This window comes from Somniosus microcephalus, unplaced genomic scaffold (genome assembly GCF_052327205.1).
Source record: "Somniosus microcephalus isolate GS21.2 unplaced genomic scaffold, FLI_Smic_1.0 unresolved_chr1, whole genome shotgun sequence".
NCBI lineage: Eukaryota > Metazoa > Chordata > Chondrichthyes > Squaliformes > Somniosidae > Somniosus > Somniosus microcephalus.
The window spans coordinates 141142567-141160492 of record NW_028225179.1 but is presented as its reverse complement, the minus strand read 5'-3'; positions in this window follow the sequence as shown (position 1 = coordinate 141160492).

Sequence of the window (17926 nt, the reverse complement as noted above, 5' to 3'; positions counted from 1 at the left end):
CTCACCAAGCTAATGCGATGGCCACACGGGCACCACACAGGACACGTTAGTTATTAAGCTTTTAGTTTGATTGGATCTCCGGTTGGATTGTTTTTCAGTGGCGCCCTCTTAAAGGCGGTGTATTTACTGGACTTTGGTCCGTTGTCACCTTTCCCGATCCAATTAAAGTGTTTCTTTTTGAAATACTAATTGATGAACCCCCACCAATCGAATTTCACAGCCCAATTTCACAGGTTGTTGATGGACGGTACTTTTTTTTAACAAAAGTTAAAATTAATTTTCCACCCAGTATTGTTTCCTACATTACAACAGTTTACTAGACTTCAAAATTATTTCATTGGCAGTGAAGCGCTTCGGGACGTCTTGGGGTCGTGGAAGGCGCGATATAAATGCAAATCAATTAAAAAACATTGAACACACCTTTCTCCCAAATGCTGGACGAACTGCTGAACGTTTGTAGTTTCAGTAATTTTTTTGTTTTTTGTTCCAGGTTTTCCATTTTTTGTACCTGTAAAATGCACCGCTTGTTGCTAAAACAAATTACAGAAAAATACTTTAAATTAATTGACAGAAGTCTGAGACAACTAATGTAAATACTGGAGATGGGGAAATCTTTGGGACATTCTTAGACTTTTTTATGTTCATATATGTCCCAACGACAGATACCCTATAAAGTGATTTCATTCGATTTTGTGGACGAGTACTCGACATGGCTGGCTCCTTGTCCTCTAGACTGATCGTAAACTTTTCTCTGCATCCTAGATTAATGTTAACGGAGGATAACACTAATACGATTGTTTAACACATAAATGCATCGGTTACACAATTTAATAGGACGGTGTTTGCATTTCACTAGTAAATACAGTAAATAATTCTAATAGGTCTAAGAGCGTTAAAAAAACAAGCCTGAAGGCTTTGTGTCTTAATGCGAGGAGCATTTGTAATAAGGTGGATGAATTGGCTGCGCAAATAGAGGTAAACAAATATGATTTGGTTGGGATTACGGAAACGTGGCTCAAGGATGGCCAAGACTGGGAACTCAACATCCAGGGGTATTCGATATTCAGGAAAGATAGGCAAAAGGGAAAGGGAGGTGGGGTAGCATTACTGGTTAAAGAAGGGATTAATACAATTGTAATGAAGGATATTAGCTCTGATGATGTGGAATCTGTATGGGTAGAATTGAGAAATACTAAGGGGAAGAAAACATTAGTGGGAGTGGTATATAGACCTCCAAACAGTAAGGCGGAGGTTGGGGATGGCATGAAAAGGGAAATTAAAGAAGCGTGCAATAAGGGCACAGCAGTCATCATGGGTGACTTTAATCTACATATAGATTGGGCCAATCAAATTAGTAACAATACTGTGGAGGAGGAATTCCTGGAGTGTTTACGGGATGGTTTCCTGGACCAATATGTCGAGGAACCAACCAGAGATCAGGCCATCTTAGACTGGGTATTATGTAACGAGAAAGGATTAATTAGCAATCTTGTTGTACGAGGCCCCTTGGGTCGGAACGATCATAATATGATCGAATTCTTCATTAAGATGGAGAATGAAGTAGTTGACTCAGAGACAAGGGTCCTCAATTTAAATAAAGGAAACTACGATGGTCTGAGGAGCAAGTTGGGCAGGATTGATTGGGGAATGGCACTCAAAGGGTTGACGGTGGATAGGCAATGGCAAACATTCAAAGACCGAATGGATGAGCTACAGAATTTGTTCATCCCAGTTTGGCATAAAAATAAAACAAAAAAGGTGACTCAACCGTGGCTAACAAGGGAAATTAGGGATAGCATAAGATCCAAGGAGAGGACATATAAATTGGCTAGAAAAAGCAATAATCCTGAGGATTGGGAGCAGTTTAGGAGTCAATAAAGGAGGACAAAGGGATTAATTAAGAAAGGGAAAATAGAATATGAGAGTAAGCTATCAGGGAACATAAAAACTGACGGTAAAAGCTTTTATAGATATGTGAAGAGAAAAAGATTGGTGAAGTCAAGCGTAGGTCCCTTACAGCCAGAATCAGGGGAATTTATAATGGGAAACAAGGAAATGGAAGACCAACTAAATATATACTTTGGTTCCATCTTCACAAAGGAGGACACAAATAACCTCCCAGAGATGCCGGGGAACATAGGGTCTGATGAAAGGGAGGAACTGAAATAAATCAGTGTTTGTAGGGAAATGGTGTTAGGAAAATTGATGGGACTGAAGGCCGATAAATCCCCAGGGCCTGATGGTCTACATCCAAGGGTACTTAAGGAAGTGGCCCTAGAGATAGTAGATGCATTGCTGGTCATCTTCCAGATCTCGATAGACTCTGGAACGGTACCCATTGATTGGAGGGTAGATAATGTTACCCCACTACTCAAAAAAGGTGGTAGAGAAAAAGCGGGGAATTATAGACCGGTAAGCCTGACATCGGTAGTGGGGAAAATGCTAGAGTCCATTATAAAAGATGTAATAGCAGAGCACTTGGAAAGCAGTGACAGGATCGGACAAAGTCAACATGGATTTACAAAAGGTAAATCATGCTTGACTAATCTACTGGAATATTTTGAGGATGTAACTGGTAAAATAGATAAGGGAGAACCAGTGGATGTGGTGTATTTGGACTTTCAGAAGGCTTTCGATAAGGTCCCACATAAGAGATTAGCGTGCAAAATTAAGGCACATGGGATTGGGGGCAAGGTATTGACTTGGATAGAGAACTGGTTGGCGGACAGAAAGCAAAGAGTTGGAATAAATGGGTCGTTTTCCGAGTGGCAGGCAGTCACTAGTGGGGTACCGCAAGGATCGGTCCTAGGACCCCAGCTGTTCACAATATATATTAATGATCTGGACGAGGGAATTGGATGTAATATCTCCAAATGTGCAGATGACACAAAGCTGGGTGGGAGGGTAAGCTGTGAGGAGGATGTCGTGAAACTCCAGTACGATTTGGACAGGTTGGGTGATTGGGCAGAAACATGGCAAATGCACTATAATGTGGATAAATGTGAGGTTATCCACTTTGGTGGCAAAAACAGGAAGGCAGATTATTATTTGAATGGCAGTAGATTGGGAGAAGGGGAAGTGCAAAGAGACCTGGGTGTTATTGTGCACCAGTCGCTGAAGGTAAGCATGCAGGTGCAGCAGACGGTTAAGAAGGCAAATGGTATGTTGGCCTTCGTAGCAAGAGGGTTCGAGTACAGGAACAAGGATGTCTTGCTACAGTTGTACAGGGCCTTGGTGAGACCGCACCTTGAGTATTGTGTGCAGTTTTGGTCACCTTACCTGAGGAAGGACGTTCTTGCCATGGAGGGAGTGCAGCGAAGATTCACCAGGCTGATACCTGGGATGGCAGGAATGACGTATGAGGAGAGATTGTGTCGATTGGGCTTATACTCACTGGAGTTTAGAAGATTGAGAGGGGATCTCATCGAAACCTATAAAATTCTGTCAGGTCTGGACAGACTAGATGCAGGAAGGATGTTTCGGATGGCCGGGGAGTCCAGAACCAGGGGTCATAGTCTAAGGATAAGGGGTAAGCCATTTAGGACTGAAATGAGGAGGAATTTCTTCACCCAGAGAGTGGTGAATCTGTGGAATTCTTTGCCACAGAGGGCGGTGGAGGCCAGTTCATTAAATATATTCAAGAAAGAGTTGGGTATATTTCTTGAGGTTAAAGGGATCAAGGGATATGGGGAGAAGGCAGGGACAGGGTACTGAATTTGTATGATCAGCCATGATCTCATTGAATGGCGGAGCAGGCTCGAAGGGCCGAATGTCCTACTCTTGCTCCTATCTTCTGTGCTTCTATACTAGTGTTTACTCGGGTCATTGTGCTGGTGTGTCTTTTGTTCAGTTTCCACATGCAGTGGATCCTAACAGAGTTGTACAATTACTGAACTGGGTCCATTCCTTCTTGCGGATGCAGCAGCCCAGCTGGATTTCCTTGGGAATGACGGTGACCCGCAGAGCAAGGATGGCGCACTGTCCTGGGAGCCCCACCTCAAGCAAAGACCGGTCTTGAAATCCTGTGCGATCTCACGAAGCAGTTTGAAGATAACTTAATTCGTGGCAGTGGCGGGTTTGCGACTGAGCCCATGGCGCTCGGCTGGTCTTGGCGAGGGTTCTTCACTCCCGTCTTGTAGTCACGGCACTCCTAGGGGGGCAGCAATGGTTTCTAAATCTGTCTTTCTGAGGCGTTTTCTCCAAACGGTTTCGCCTCCTGTCACTTCCTCTCTGGCACCCGCTCTGAACTCCAAATTGAAGCTCAGAAAGATGCGAGAGAACGCTCCCGGAGTGGAGGGCCAAATTATTTGCACCGGGGGCTATTCCCGAGATGTTAGTAATCTACTGAAATCCCCAAACTCCCCTCCCCACAACAATTCACAAACCAAAGACGGTCCTCAGCCCAGCAGTAATCTATCTGCCGAGCTGCCGAGAAAGGCGGCTGGAGAAAAACAAGTCATCACCTGCTGCTTCCAACATCACCTCACTGGGGAACCGACTTTAACTCAAGTCCAAACTGAGATGCGGAGAGCAATCAGAGCACAAACATTGCGTCTTCTGCACCGTGATGGCGAGTGTAGAAAACAGTCACGAAAAGGCAGGAAAGAAAAGGATGAAAATGAATAAATAATCGATGAGCTGATGCCAAGATTTGACATTAAAAGCCTGTATTATGGTAAAAGGAAGAGAAGAACTTGAAGTTCTGGGAACTGTTGTATTGAGATAATTGGCTTCATGAACTGTCCCAAATTACATATCCGGGAAAGCATTATCACTCCAGCCTGGCCCACGGTTTGGAAATAAAACCAATCCCCTCGTGTAATGTGTTTCTTCTTAAACATTTAAGGAGCTGAGATGAGCCCAGGAGGTGAGACCTTTGGCTCTGCAGCGTCCGGTTCGCCTGGTTAAATAGCGCCGGCTGCTGGAAACTCTTCATTCCCCAACACACACTCAGATAGCGAGAAAGAGAAAAGGTCCCAGCCCAAGCCATGGCCGACACTCTCCCGGCCAGGCTCAGCAAGACGTGGGGCGACCGGGAGGAGGAAGAGAAGCCCAAGAGGGAGCCCGCCGCCGCCGCCAGAGGAAGCAACGTGCGGTCAGGAAGGCGGCGCCCAGGACCAGAGGCTCGCCCAGGAAGACCAAGAAGAGCGGTGCCGCCAGGAAGAGGGCGTGGAGGGCCACCGCCCGCAAACCCAAGGGGAGGAAGGCGGCCAGGGCCGAAGGGAAAGGGAAACGCCAGCGTGCAAAGCCGAGAAAGCTGGCCAAACAACCGGAGCAGGAGGCGGACCAAACCCCCGCCCAGGAGGCGACTTCCCTCTCGTAGAAAGAAAACCAAGTTTGCTCGGAGCAACAGGACAGCTCCTGAGTGCAAGCGAATCGCCCCGAATGGTTGATTTATTACAGACTGGGGATATAAAAAGACAACGGCTCTTTTCAGAGCCACAAAATAATTCATCAAAGAGCCGAATTAGATTTTTTTTGTGTAATTATGTAATTGAAATAAATGCGGGAGAAGGTGGTGGAAGTGCTTGGAAATAAATATACAACACGTCAATCAGTCTGAACGGGAGAACGATGCGTCACATGTTTGTGGCGAGGTCATTCCTTAGGAATAGTCTTCAAAAGTGCTGTGCATTGTCAGCAATTTTAATTGTTTTAGAAGATAGGAATTGGTCATTCAGAACCTGGAGCCCGTTTTGCACGAAGAATCATCGTGGAAGTTGATGTAAGACGAGCCTGGGGGAATTTGCCCGTTTTGGGGGGAGACCTGGGACTTGATACATTGGCCTAGAAATTCAGTTCTGACGCTATTGCGGCGCTAAAGTCGGGCGCTCGTCAAATTTAGCGCCCGCCGGAAAGTGCAGGCGAGCTCGCCAAAATTCAGTAGATTTGGCCAACTTTTTGGCCGAGCGCTGCACAAGGCGTTGGAACCCTGTGTTCAGGCGCTAATCCGGCGATGCAGCCTAATAACGCCGATTCCGGGCGCAGCGCAGGTGCGATCATGTGGTGAGTGTCAGCAGACACCCTGACGCCGGCCAGCTCTTAAAGGGGGAAGGGTCAACTTTGACTGCAGCCACGCCCTGCATGCTGTAGCCCTGCAACTATGCCTCAGGAGTGGTTGTGTGGCATATCAACGCCTGGAGGACATGGAGAGGGCCCGTGAAAGAGCCGAACGCTTCTCTGAGCATGCGCTGGGTGTGCTCCTTCATGGGGTGCGCAAAAGAAGGCGGGTCGTTTGCCCGGCTAGTGGCAGGAAGGCTCCCAGGAGCCAGTTCAGGGAGGCCTGGACCAAAATTGCCCGGAGGGTCTCCTCCAGCTCAGATGTTCCCAGGAGTGCGGACCAGTGCCGCAAGAAATACAACGACCTATGTCGGCTGGTCAAGGTGAGTACCCTTTCCAATGTCCCCCTCATCCTTGCATGTGCACCTCCCATTAGGGCCAAAGGGACATCCAAGGTCTAATGGCCAGCCCTGCTGCCGCTGCAATGGCACTTGCATGTTAATCAAGAGCTCTTTCTGCACTTACCACACTGTGCAAGCTATTCCACCATGGGAGGGCTCACACAGAGCTACAGGGCACCACACTGTGCAAGCTATTCCACCATGGGAGGCCTCACACAGAGCTACAGGGCACCACACTGTGCAAGCTATTCCACCATGGGAGGCCTCACACAGAGCTACAGGGCACCACACTGTGCAAGCTATTCCACCATGGGAGGCCTCACACACAGCTACAGGGCACCACACTGTGCAAGCTATTCCACCATGGCAGGCCTCACACACAGCTACAGGGCACCACACTGTACTTAGACGCCCTCCTTTCTCTTGCAGGCCAAGCTGGCGAGGAACGCCAGGAGCCTCCGTGTCACTGGTGGAGGCCCTCGCGAGTTCCAGGAGCTGACGCCTCTGGAAGAGAGGGTGGCCCGACTGCTGCGGCACCCGGTGATTGGGCCTGTGGCGATCGGCGACGCCGACCCTATACTGGAGCCCACTGGTAAGGACAGGACCGGCTGCACCTCTATCCTTGCCCTCGCGCATCAGATCTACATCCTTCCCCAGTGGCCGATAAATGCGCATAATGCACCAGTGCGGCCTCCCTCGCTGTCGGCCTGTCCTCACTCTAAAGCTACACTTGTGCCTTCCTGCTTTCAGCTGGTGAGGAGGAGGTGCTCCCTGAAGCCCACACAGCCAGGCCCTCGGAGGAGGAGGACGTGGAGGAGCAGCAGGAAGGCGCCACCTCGGGGGAACCCTCCTCCGCTCCAGGACATGCCAATGAAGGGGATACGTCTGGCGTGCCGGAGAGCCAGGGGGAGGCGGGGGAGGGGAGCCCTGAACCTGGTCCCAGTGGCATGGACGCCCGCGGCAAGGCTCCGGCGGCACGCGACCCTTCTGCCCAGAGGGGGGAGGCGGTGGAGGGGAGGGCAGAACCTGGTGTCAGTGGCGTGGCCGCACGCGGCAGCGCTCCGGCGGCACGCCAGCCTTCTGGCCAGAGGGTGGAGGCGCCCTCCAGTCCGGACTCGGACGTCGCCCAGGAGGCGCGCCTCCTGGACGAGATGTCGGCGGCGTCGGAGCGCCGCCACGTGGAAATCATGGAGGTGCTGGCACAGATGCCTCAGGCCATCGAAAGCCTCTCTCAAAGTGTGGTGGCTTTCGGCCAAGCCCAGGCCAGGGGCCTCGAGGTTTTCGCTGCAGCGCACGCCAGGGGGGTGGAGCTCCTTGTGGCAGCGCATGAGAGGGGGGTCGAGCAACTCGAGGCAGCGCAGCACGCCAGTCGCCAGCTGAGAGGTGCTGTCCAGACAATGGGACTGCAGATGCGGGGACATGCCGGCGCAGTTGGGGCACTGACTTCTGCGACCCTCGCACTGGCGGGGAGGTGTCGCCAGGCCAGGCGCCGCCCTGCTGCCGCACACCGGTCTGGCCAACAACAGTTTGGCGCGCTTGCTCCCCGGCCAGGCCGCCCGAGTGCACGTGTGTCTAGCGACCAGCGCGCGCCTGGCATCACCCACCTTGTACCCATTGGTGCAGGCGAGCCTGCCACTCCCCCAGCCACGGTGCAAGGAGCTCCTGCAGCCACTGAAGAGGGCCACCCACCGCTGCAGCAGCCACCAGCCGGCCCCTCCCGGGCCCGCCCTCGTGTAGGCCGACCCCCAAGGGCATCTGGCGAGACGCCTTGTCGCCCTGAGGATCCTTCCCCCAGCCTCGGCACAGCCTCACGGCCCAGCTTGAGGTGCAGCAGCAGGACGGGCCGGGGCAAAAGACGCCTGTCCACACACTCGCCCTCTCGCCACACCCAATAGAGTGTGTTCACCGAGGGTTTGGGTGATGCGGGGGCTTCTGTTCTGGGGGGCATTATGTGTTTTTGTTTTATGGGGGTCTTTGTGTTGTTGGGGGGGCTTGTTTTTGTTAGGCCAGTGACGAGGCCATTTGGATGCTGATGTTATGTTAGTCCTCCCCAGGTTTTGGGAGTGACAGAAGTTTGTTACTGTTTTTTGGGGGTCTTCTCTGTTTTGCTCTTCCATGTGGGAAGGGCCCTGAGGTTTTCAAATAAAGATGTTTATTTATTCACCATGTGCAGGTGTCATGTTTCAAGTGGTTGTTGGGTTAACCGGCTGAGGGCTTGCGAAGCGGCTGCGTTCAGTGGGCCAGGCCATTCCCTGACAGGGGGCCTAGAAGTGTCGAGCAATAAGCCCCCGGCGGACGGCCCTTGGGCCTTGTCGCTCCCTCCTGGCCTGGTGCTGCTCCTCCTCAGGGTCCTCCTGCTCGTCCTCCTGAGGTGGTGGCCCAATGTCAGGTGGCAGTGCCTGAGTCCTGCGGATAGCCAGGTTGTGGAGCATGCAGCAGACCACGACGAACTGGGAGACTCTATCCGGCGAATACTGAAGAGACCCGCCCGAACGATCCAGGCAACGGAACCGTTGCTTGAGGACGCCTATCGTTTGCTCTATTAGGTTTCTTGTGGCTTGATGGCTTTCGTTGTATGCCAGCTCCGCTGGGGTCCTGGGCGCGCGGAGCGGGGTCATGAGCCATGTGCACAAAGGGTGCCCTTGTCCCCGAGAAGCCATCCCCTTGGTTGAGGCTGTGCCTGGAACATGTCAGCCACAGTAGTCTGTCGCAGGATAAAGGCATCGTGGATGCTTCCTGGGAAGCGGGCATTGACAGCTAGGATGCGCTGCCTGTGGTCACACACCAGCTGCACATTTAGGGAATGGTAGCCCTTCTGGTTGCGGTCTTGCTCGGCATTGCGGATAGGTGGCTGCATAGCCACATGCGTGCAGTCAATGGCGCCCTGCACCATGGGGAAGGCCGCGATCCTGGCAAATCCGAATGCACGCTGCTCCTGCTTGTGTTGGGTCATGGGGAAGGAGATGAATTGGTGGCTCCTCGTGAAAAGTGCTTCGGTGACCTGTCGGATGCAGCGATGCGCGGCGAACTGGGAGATGGTCGCGATGTCCCCAGCAGCGGCTTGGAAGGAGCCGCTTGCATAAAAGCTGAGAGCCACCGTGACCTTCACTTCCACCGAGAGAGACGCCCTGGACATGAGCTGTGGCTGCAAATCTGCATGAAGCCACTGGCAGATCTCTTCAACCACCTCCCTTCTGAAGCGCAGCCTCTTAACGCAATGCGCCGCAGTCATGGTGAGATATGAGACCTGCTCCCGGTATTGCCTGACTGGGTAAGGCCTACGTTGGCGACGCCTAATGGCCCCTCTGCGTCTAGCCATGCCTGGGCCTGTCTCAAAGCGTATGCCAGCCCTTCGCACAAAATGTCGCAACTGAGGGTTGGCCCCCCATGCAGCCCCCATTACAAAGTTCCAACCAGCAAAATCACAAGGATGCAAATGTCAAAGCACTGGCTAGAAGCCAAAAAGACCTCTCCTATGGTGTCCGAAATCAGTAATCTCTGTGCCTTGCTCTCTGTGCAGAAATCCAAACCAGTCAAGTCATTGCAGCGAAATGGCTAGCTTTTATGGGTGAGTGGATGTGCCCTTTAATTAGCGCTCCCCGAATCCCACAGGGCCTCTGTTGAGTTCCATTTCACAGTTCTTAGTAGCGCCACGCCAACATCGGCCGGGCGCCACTGAATTTCCGGTTTGGGGCGCACAAACGGCGTTGCACGACGGAATGATGTCATAAGATGCGCGCGCAGCTGACCGGGCGCTAACACTTTGCGCCGGCGCTAAAGCCCAGCTGAATTTCGGCGTAGGCGCAGATCCGGCGGTGCCCGGGCGCTAAGTGGATAGCGCCGGAAATCTGGCGCTAACGTCTGGCGCAAACAGCTGAATTTCTAGGCCAAAGTCTTGTTGCAACCAGGCGAGGCGCCTGATTGGCCGGCGCGGGAGGTGATGACCCCGGGGATTGCTTCTATCGGGTCCGCCTTGTGCCTTTAAATAACAGCGGCGGCGGCTGATGCTGCTTTTTTGATGGCAAGTTGTTGAAATTGGAGATGACATCCCATCATTAAATTGGGCGAACGAAATAAAGACTTGCATTTATATCGTGTTTTTCACGATGACCGGACCTCCCAAAGCGCTTTACAACCAATGTACTTTTTGGTGTGTAGTCACTGTTGCAAGCTTCCACAAACAGCAATGTGACGATGACAGAGATCATGGCTAATCATCCAAATTCAGTACCCTGTCCTTGCCTTCTCTCCATATCCCTTGATCCCTTTAGCCTTAAGAAATATATTTAACTCCTTCTTAAATATATTTAATGAATTGGCCTCAGCTGCCTTCTGTGGTAGAGAATTCCACAGGTCCACCACTCTCTGGGTGAAGAAATTCCTTCTCATCTTTGTCCTAAATGGCCTACCCCTTACCCTTAAAGTGTGACCCCTGGTTCTGGACTCCCCGGCCATCGAGAACATCCTTCCTGCATCTAGTCTGTCTAGTCCTGTTAGAATTTTATAAGTTTCGATGAGATCCCCTCTCAATCTTCTAAACTCCAGCGAGTATGAGCCCAATCGACCCAATCTCTCCTCATACGTCATTCCTGCCGTCCCAGGTATCCGCCTGGTGAATCTTCGCTGCACTCCCTCTATGGCAAGAACATCCTTCCTCAGATAAGGCGACCAAAACTGCACACAATACTCAAGGTGTGGTCTCACCAAGGCTCTGTAGAACTGCAGCAAGACATCCTTGTTCCTGTACTCGAACACGCTCGCTATGATCAGATAATCTTTTTGTTATGTTGATTGAGGGATAAATATTGGCCAGGACAATGGGGAGAACTCCCCCCTGCTCCTCTTCGAAATAGTGCCGTGGGATCTTTTACATCCACATGAGAGAGCAGACGGGACCTCGGTCTCATCCGAAAGACAGCACCTCCAGGAGTACTGCACTGGAGTGTCGGCCTGGATTTTTGTGCTCAAGTCTCTGGAGTGGGACTTGAACACAAAACCTTTTGACTCCGAGGCGAGTGCTGCCCACTGAGCCACTGGCTGACACTGGTGGGTGCGCTTCAACCCTTCCCACCCACGCCCAATTTGCCCAGACTCTCCCCTGGCGCTAACACCAACCACCAGCAGGAGCAGCAGAAGACGACCCAGAAGAAGAAGCGCCAGCTCCGATCCTACCTGCGCCGCAGGAGGAAAGAGCTGCGGATCTCCCAGCTGATCCTGCAGGCACTGTCAGCCCGCAAGCAGCACGGCAGCCTCTCCTCCGGAAGGCGCTGCTGGCCAACGGCCACGAGGTGGAGAAGAACCAGGCCCGCATCCAGCTGGCTGTCAAGAGCCTGGTGGGCAATGGCTCGCTGGTGCAGACCCAAGGCCACCGGCTCCTTCGTCCACAGCAAGAGGCAGAAACAGGAGCGGGCGGAAACTGTGGCTGGGATCAAGGCCAAGAAGGAAACCAATACGACCACAGGGACAACCAGGAATTTCGGCAAGAAACCCATCAAGAAGTGGACTGAGAGGAAGACAACTTGCAGAAAAATAAATTGTAAAAAAAACCTAAATAAATTGAAGGGAAAAAGAAAGGCATCTTAAAACTGTAAACATAAAGGCCTAGAAATTCAGTGGAGCCATGTTTGGGGTGCTACAGCTGGGCGTTCGCTAAATTTAGCGTCCGGCGCAACTTAGCGCCACCTTCGCCGATATTCAGTTGCATCGCCCCAAGAGGTTGCTGCTGCGCTAAAGCAGGTGATGCATGACTATCATAAGGGGCTAAGCTGGCGTGCCGAGGCGCTTACACTGAGGGCAGGCGCAGCGCAGGTGCGGCGAGTTGCTGATTGAATGCAGACACGCTGGCGCCGGTCAGCTCTTAAAGGGGGAGGGTCGATTTGTTTGGCTGGCACACCCTGCACACTGCAGCCCTGAAGCAAGGCCTGACCATTGCTGGTTCATCAGTTCTATGCCCAGGACCATGCAGAAGCCCGCTATGCTTCCAAATCCCATTGCACGCTCTTGCTGCTTGTCCAGGGTCATGGGGAAGGAGATGTACTGACGTCTCCTTCTGAAAAGGGCATTGGCCACCTGGCGGCTGCAGCAATGTACTGCAGACTGGGAGATGTTGGCAATGTCCCCAGTAGCGGATTGGAAGGAGCCAGTGGCATAGAAGTTGAGAGCCACCGTCACCTTCACTGCCACCGACAGTGACGTCCTGCTCCTCAGCTGTGGCTGCAGATCTCTGCGAAGCAGGTGGCAGATCTCAGTGACCCCCTCCCTTCTGAATCGCAGCCTCTGAACACACTGCTCCTCAGACATGTTGAGATATGAGTACTGCTGGCGGTATACCCTGGGTGGGTAAGGCCTCCTGTGCTGTCTCTCTGTAGCAATGTATGTTAGTTCCTCTAACTTAACCTTACTGTATGTACTTAACTTACTTATGTATGTATAACTTACCTGTTGGGGCCGCTGCCCCTTTAACTTACCTTTTAGGACCATTGCCCCTTTAAGACGCACCTTAGCGTGCTGACGTCACGTCACGTACGACATGACGTGCGTGAGGCGGCTGCCGGCCCGACTCGGCCTTCCAGAAAGGCCGCCGGCACAGCCCGGCCAACCGCGACTTCGGCCGCATCGGCCAGCTGATGGGAGCGACGTGATCTTCCACCCCCGCGGTAAGCACCGGCACAGCCCGGCCTCACAACCTCGGCCTCAACGGCCAGCCTCCGTACCGGGAGACGCGCTACGCAACTACGCAGTCACGTGATGCCCCAAGCGCGAGCAAACGCGATGACGCGCATCACATGACGCCCTAAGCGCGGGCAAACGCGATGCGCGCATCACGTGACGCACCAAGCGCGGGAAACGCGACCGAGTGTGATGAGGTCATCATGCTCCCCACAGGTCTGCGAACTCAGTTCTCGTGGAGTCCCCGCTGGAGCAGGACCTATACCACGGTGCTCCTAAGTTGTATTGTTCCCATGCTTGAGTCTTGGATATTATTTGTCTGTAAGTATTTGAGAATGTTATAGATGACTAATGTACACTGTATGTTGCAGAAAATGTTTAGTTTGTAACTTTTCTCTGTAAGCAAACTTACACAGCTAGCCGTGAAGTGCTCGCTCTCTGTCTAGCTGGTTAACTAGTAGCTGTATTTTGATGCACTATGTACAGGGTTAATTTAAAGAGAATGCCTTCCAGTTTGCTAAATGTATATTCACAGTAAGCTGTGTTTCCACGTGTTTGGTAATTTACATGCTAAATGTACTGTGTTGCTCAGGCGTACCTAAATTTGTGTATGCATATCAGTTATGTGCTTGTATACTAATGTGTGCTTCCATTTCTGTGTTGTATTTCAGTTTTACAATAATAAGAATCTTTCAGTAAAGCGTTACAAGAAAAGTCAAGCCTTGTGATTTTATGGGAAGATATCAAGTTGTTCGCTATCTGTCTAGCTTTGCATAGGAACGCGCTGCGAGGGCAGAATAGTAAAAAGACAACAGCACAGCGGGCTCAAGCACAAGAAGATACCACTCAGCTACCATGAGTCTACGCTCAGGAAGACAATATACCATAGAGGACGTCGACCAGCCAATCGAGAAGCATGAGCCTCTCCGAGCAAACGCTGCCAAGTCACAGTCCTCTAAAGTATCCTCTAGATCATCTCGGCGGTCCAGCAGACCGTCGTCATCGACAGCTTCTGCAGCCGCCAAAGCACGTGCCAAGGCAAAAGCTGCCCAGGCTCAATTGGCCCTTGCTGAAAAAGAAGCTAGTGTGATGAAGCAGAAAGCTGACCTCGAAGCTAGTGTGATGAAGCAGAAAGCTGACGTTATGAAGCAGAGCGCTGACCACAACGCCAGTCTCCACATTCTCCAAAGCCAGAAAGCTGCCGCTGCCGCTAAAGCTGAAGCCGCAGCTTATGACGAAGGTGAGGAGGACGAAGGCGGGGAGCCCAGCCAGGAAACATATGTTCTGGGACAGCCCCTCAGTCCAGTGCAACGTACAAGTGAGTATGTCCAACAACACTCCAAATTGTTCTCCAAGGAAACATCCAGCTATCTTGACGCAGAACCAGCTACTCACCACAGTAGCAAACAGCCTGTTTTTGGAGACACTGAGCTTAAAGGAGAAGAAACAAGCAAGACTTACCTACAGAGACCTCCACAGCACTCAGCCAATCCAGCCAAGCAGTCCTCACCCGAGCCACAGGGTACACAGGACCTCGCTGGGTGCCTTATCCGCCGAGAGTTGTTGAGTTCGGGCCTTCTGGAGTTAGATGGCCATCCTGAAAGTTGTTGGTCATGGAAAGAGTCCAACCTGAGACTACACAAGGTAGCATCGAACAGTGGACAGGTGATGGAAGCCTTCCCTGCAGAGGACCGTGCCAAGGATCTGAAGGATTTGCACCTTGGAGTGGATCCTCCCCCCCGTTCAATGGAGCCTGGGGCTCTCCTGGAACCTGGAAACAGACAGCGTCACATTCCTGGTGTCCCGTGAAGAAAGGCCATTCACACGGAGAGGCGTCCTGTCCACAGTCAACAGTTTGTACGACCCTTTGGGGTTCGTAGCTCCCATAACAATGCAAGGAAAAGCATTAGTACGGGAACTCTCATCGGATCAGAGTGAGTGGGATGCTCCACTCCTCCCAGAAAAAGAAGCAAAATGGAACCTACAGTTGATCAGAGACAAGATTGACATCGATGTGGGCACCGTCAAGTTCTTCACGGACAGCAAGATTGTACTTGGTTACATCCACAACTCCACAAGAAGGTTTTATGTGTATGTTTCCAACCAGGTGACTCGTATCAGACGATCCACTCACCCTGATCAGTGGTGCTATGTCTCCACAGACCTGAACCCTGCAGACCATGCTACCAGGTCTATACCAGCAGCACAACTACAGCAAAGCGGTTGGTTCTCGGGACCCTCTTTCCTGTCTAATGTCAACACAGAGGAGACTCCTGAGTCCAATCCCTTCACCCTTGTGGAGCCTGAAGCTGATACTGAGATTCGGCCTGAAGTTACGACCCTGGTCACCAAAGCCTCAGACTCTCAGTTGGGCTCACAACGCTTCGAGTGATCCTCAAGCTGGAGAACACTCTGCCAAACCACAGCTCGACTCATTCATGTAGCAGCATCCTTCAAGGGGAATTCGGACAACATAGAACGCAAAGGATGGAAATGTTCTAAAGAAGTATCCAGCACAAGTGAGCTTTCACAAGCCAAAGGTGTGATCATTCGCTCTGTCCAGCACATGGGTGGTTCATGGGAGAGGCTCATCGGTGTTGCCAGGCGTATTCTGGATGCTATGCTGCTTCGGACGGGACCTACTCGTCTCACACACGACGTCTTAAGCACTCTCATGGCTGAAGTCATGGCGATCATGAATGCAAGACCCCTGGTGCTGGTGTCCACCGACCCAGACATGCCTGCAGTCCTCACCACAGCGATACTCCTGACTCAAAAGATGAGTGCTATTTCAGCCCCCTCTGGAAACTTCGACATGGCTGAGCTGCACGGGAAGCAGTGGAAGCGAGTCCAGTGTCTAGCAGACACTTTTTGGAAGAGATGGAGAGGAGAGTATTTGTCCACCCTACAGAGCCGTAGGAAATGGAAAGACAAACAAGTACACAGAGATGAATGGCCAGTGGGACTGGTTGTCAAAACTCTGCCGACCAAGTACAAGAGGGTCCACAAGGTGGAGGTGAAGATTGTCAAGGAGGGGCCTGTCAAAGTGTTTCTGAGGCCAGTCTCAGAGATCGTGGTCCTCCTTTCTGAAGAAACCTAGAGAACGGATTCCGAGTATGTTGCAGCCAAAGGGCATTTTCTTTAGGTTTATTTTGTATCTGTAGTGGTACAATGGAATTGTACCAAGCGGGGAGTGTGCTGTCTCTCTGTAGCAATGTATGTTAGTTCCTCTAACTTAACCTTACTGTATGTACTTAACTTACTTATGTATGTATAACTTACCTGTTGGGGCCGTTGCCCCTTTAACTTACCTTTTAGGGCCATTGCCCCTTTAAGACGCGCCTTAGCGTGCTGACGTCACGTCACATAGAACGTGACGTGCATGAGGCGGCTGCCGGCCCGACTCGGCCTTCCAGAAAGGCCGCCGACACAGCCCGGCCTACCGCGACTTCGGCCGCATCGGCCAGCTGACGGGAGCGACGCGATCTTCCACCCCCGCAGTAAGCACCGGCACAGCCCGGCCTCACAACCTCGGCCTCAACGGCCAGCCTCCGTACCGGGAGACGCGCTACGCAACTACGTAGTCACGTGACGGCCCAAGCGCAAGCAAACACGACGACGCGCATCACGTGACGCCCTAAGCGCGGGCAAACGCGACGACGCGCATCACGTGATGCCCCAAGCGCGGGAAACGCGACCGAGCGTGATGAGGTCATCACACTCCCCACAGGACTGCGAACTCAGTTCTCGTGGAGTCCCCGCTGGAGCAGGACCTATACCACGGTGCTCCTAAGTTGTATTGTTCCCATGCTTGAGTCTTGGATATTATTTGTCTGTAAGTATTTGAGAATGTTATAGATGACTAATGTACACTGTATGTTGCAGAAAATGTTTAGTTTGTAACTTTTCTCTGTAAGCAAACTTACACAGCTAGCCGTGAAGTGCTCGCGCTCTGTCTAGCTGGGTAACTAGTAGCTGTATTTTGATGCACTATCTACAAGGCTAATTTAAAGAGAATGCCTTCCAGTTTGCTAAATGTATATTCACAGTAAGTTGTGTTTCCACGTGTTTGGTAATTTACATGCTAAATGTACTGTGTTGCTCAGGCGTACCTAAATTTCTGTATGCATATCAGTTATGTGCTTGTATACTAATGTGTGCTTCCATTTCTGTGTTGTATTTCAGTTTTACAATAATAAGAATCTTTCAGTAAAGCGTTACAAGAAAAGTCAAGCCTTGTGATTTTATGGGAAGATATCAAGTTGTTCGCTATCTGTCTAGCTTTGCACAGGATCGCGCTGCGAGGGCAGAATACATAAGGCCTCCTGTGCCGACGCCTGTTGGCCCTTCTCCATCTGGCCATGACTGGCACTCTCTCACGGCGTCTCTGAGCCCTTTGAATGCAATGGAGAAGCCCAACGTTTACACCCATTGCTGCCCCCATTATATGTGGCGACTCAAGGCTATGGCACTGAAAGTTAAATTCAAGTGCAAAGCTCTGGCCTGAAGCCAGAAGTACCTGTGCGAGCGCTGAGTCAAAGCACAAAGCCCTCTCCCTTTGTCTCTCCAAATATCCGTCTCTCACACAGAAGGATTGGCACAAAATGGCTGCCACTTATAATGCAGGAGGAGTCCCCTTTAAATAGCGCCCCCCGCGCCCCGCAGCGACTGGGAACCGTTCCCCTCTACCAGTCCCTGGGGGCGCCAGGCGCACAGAAGGGCGGCGCCACTGAAGTTCCGGTTCGGGGCGCACCAAGGGCGTTGCACCATGAAATGACACCAGGATCTGCGTGCGCAGCTGAGCGGGTGCTGCGGTTTAGCGCCGCCGCTAAATCTTGAGTGAAGTTCGCGGGAGG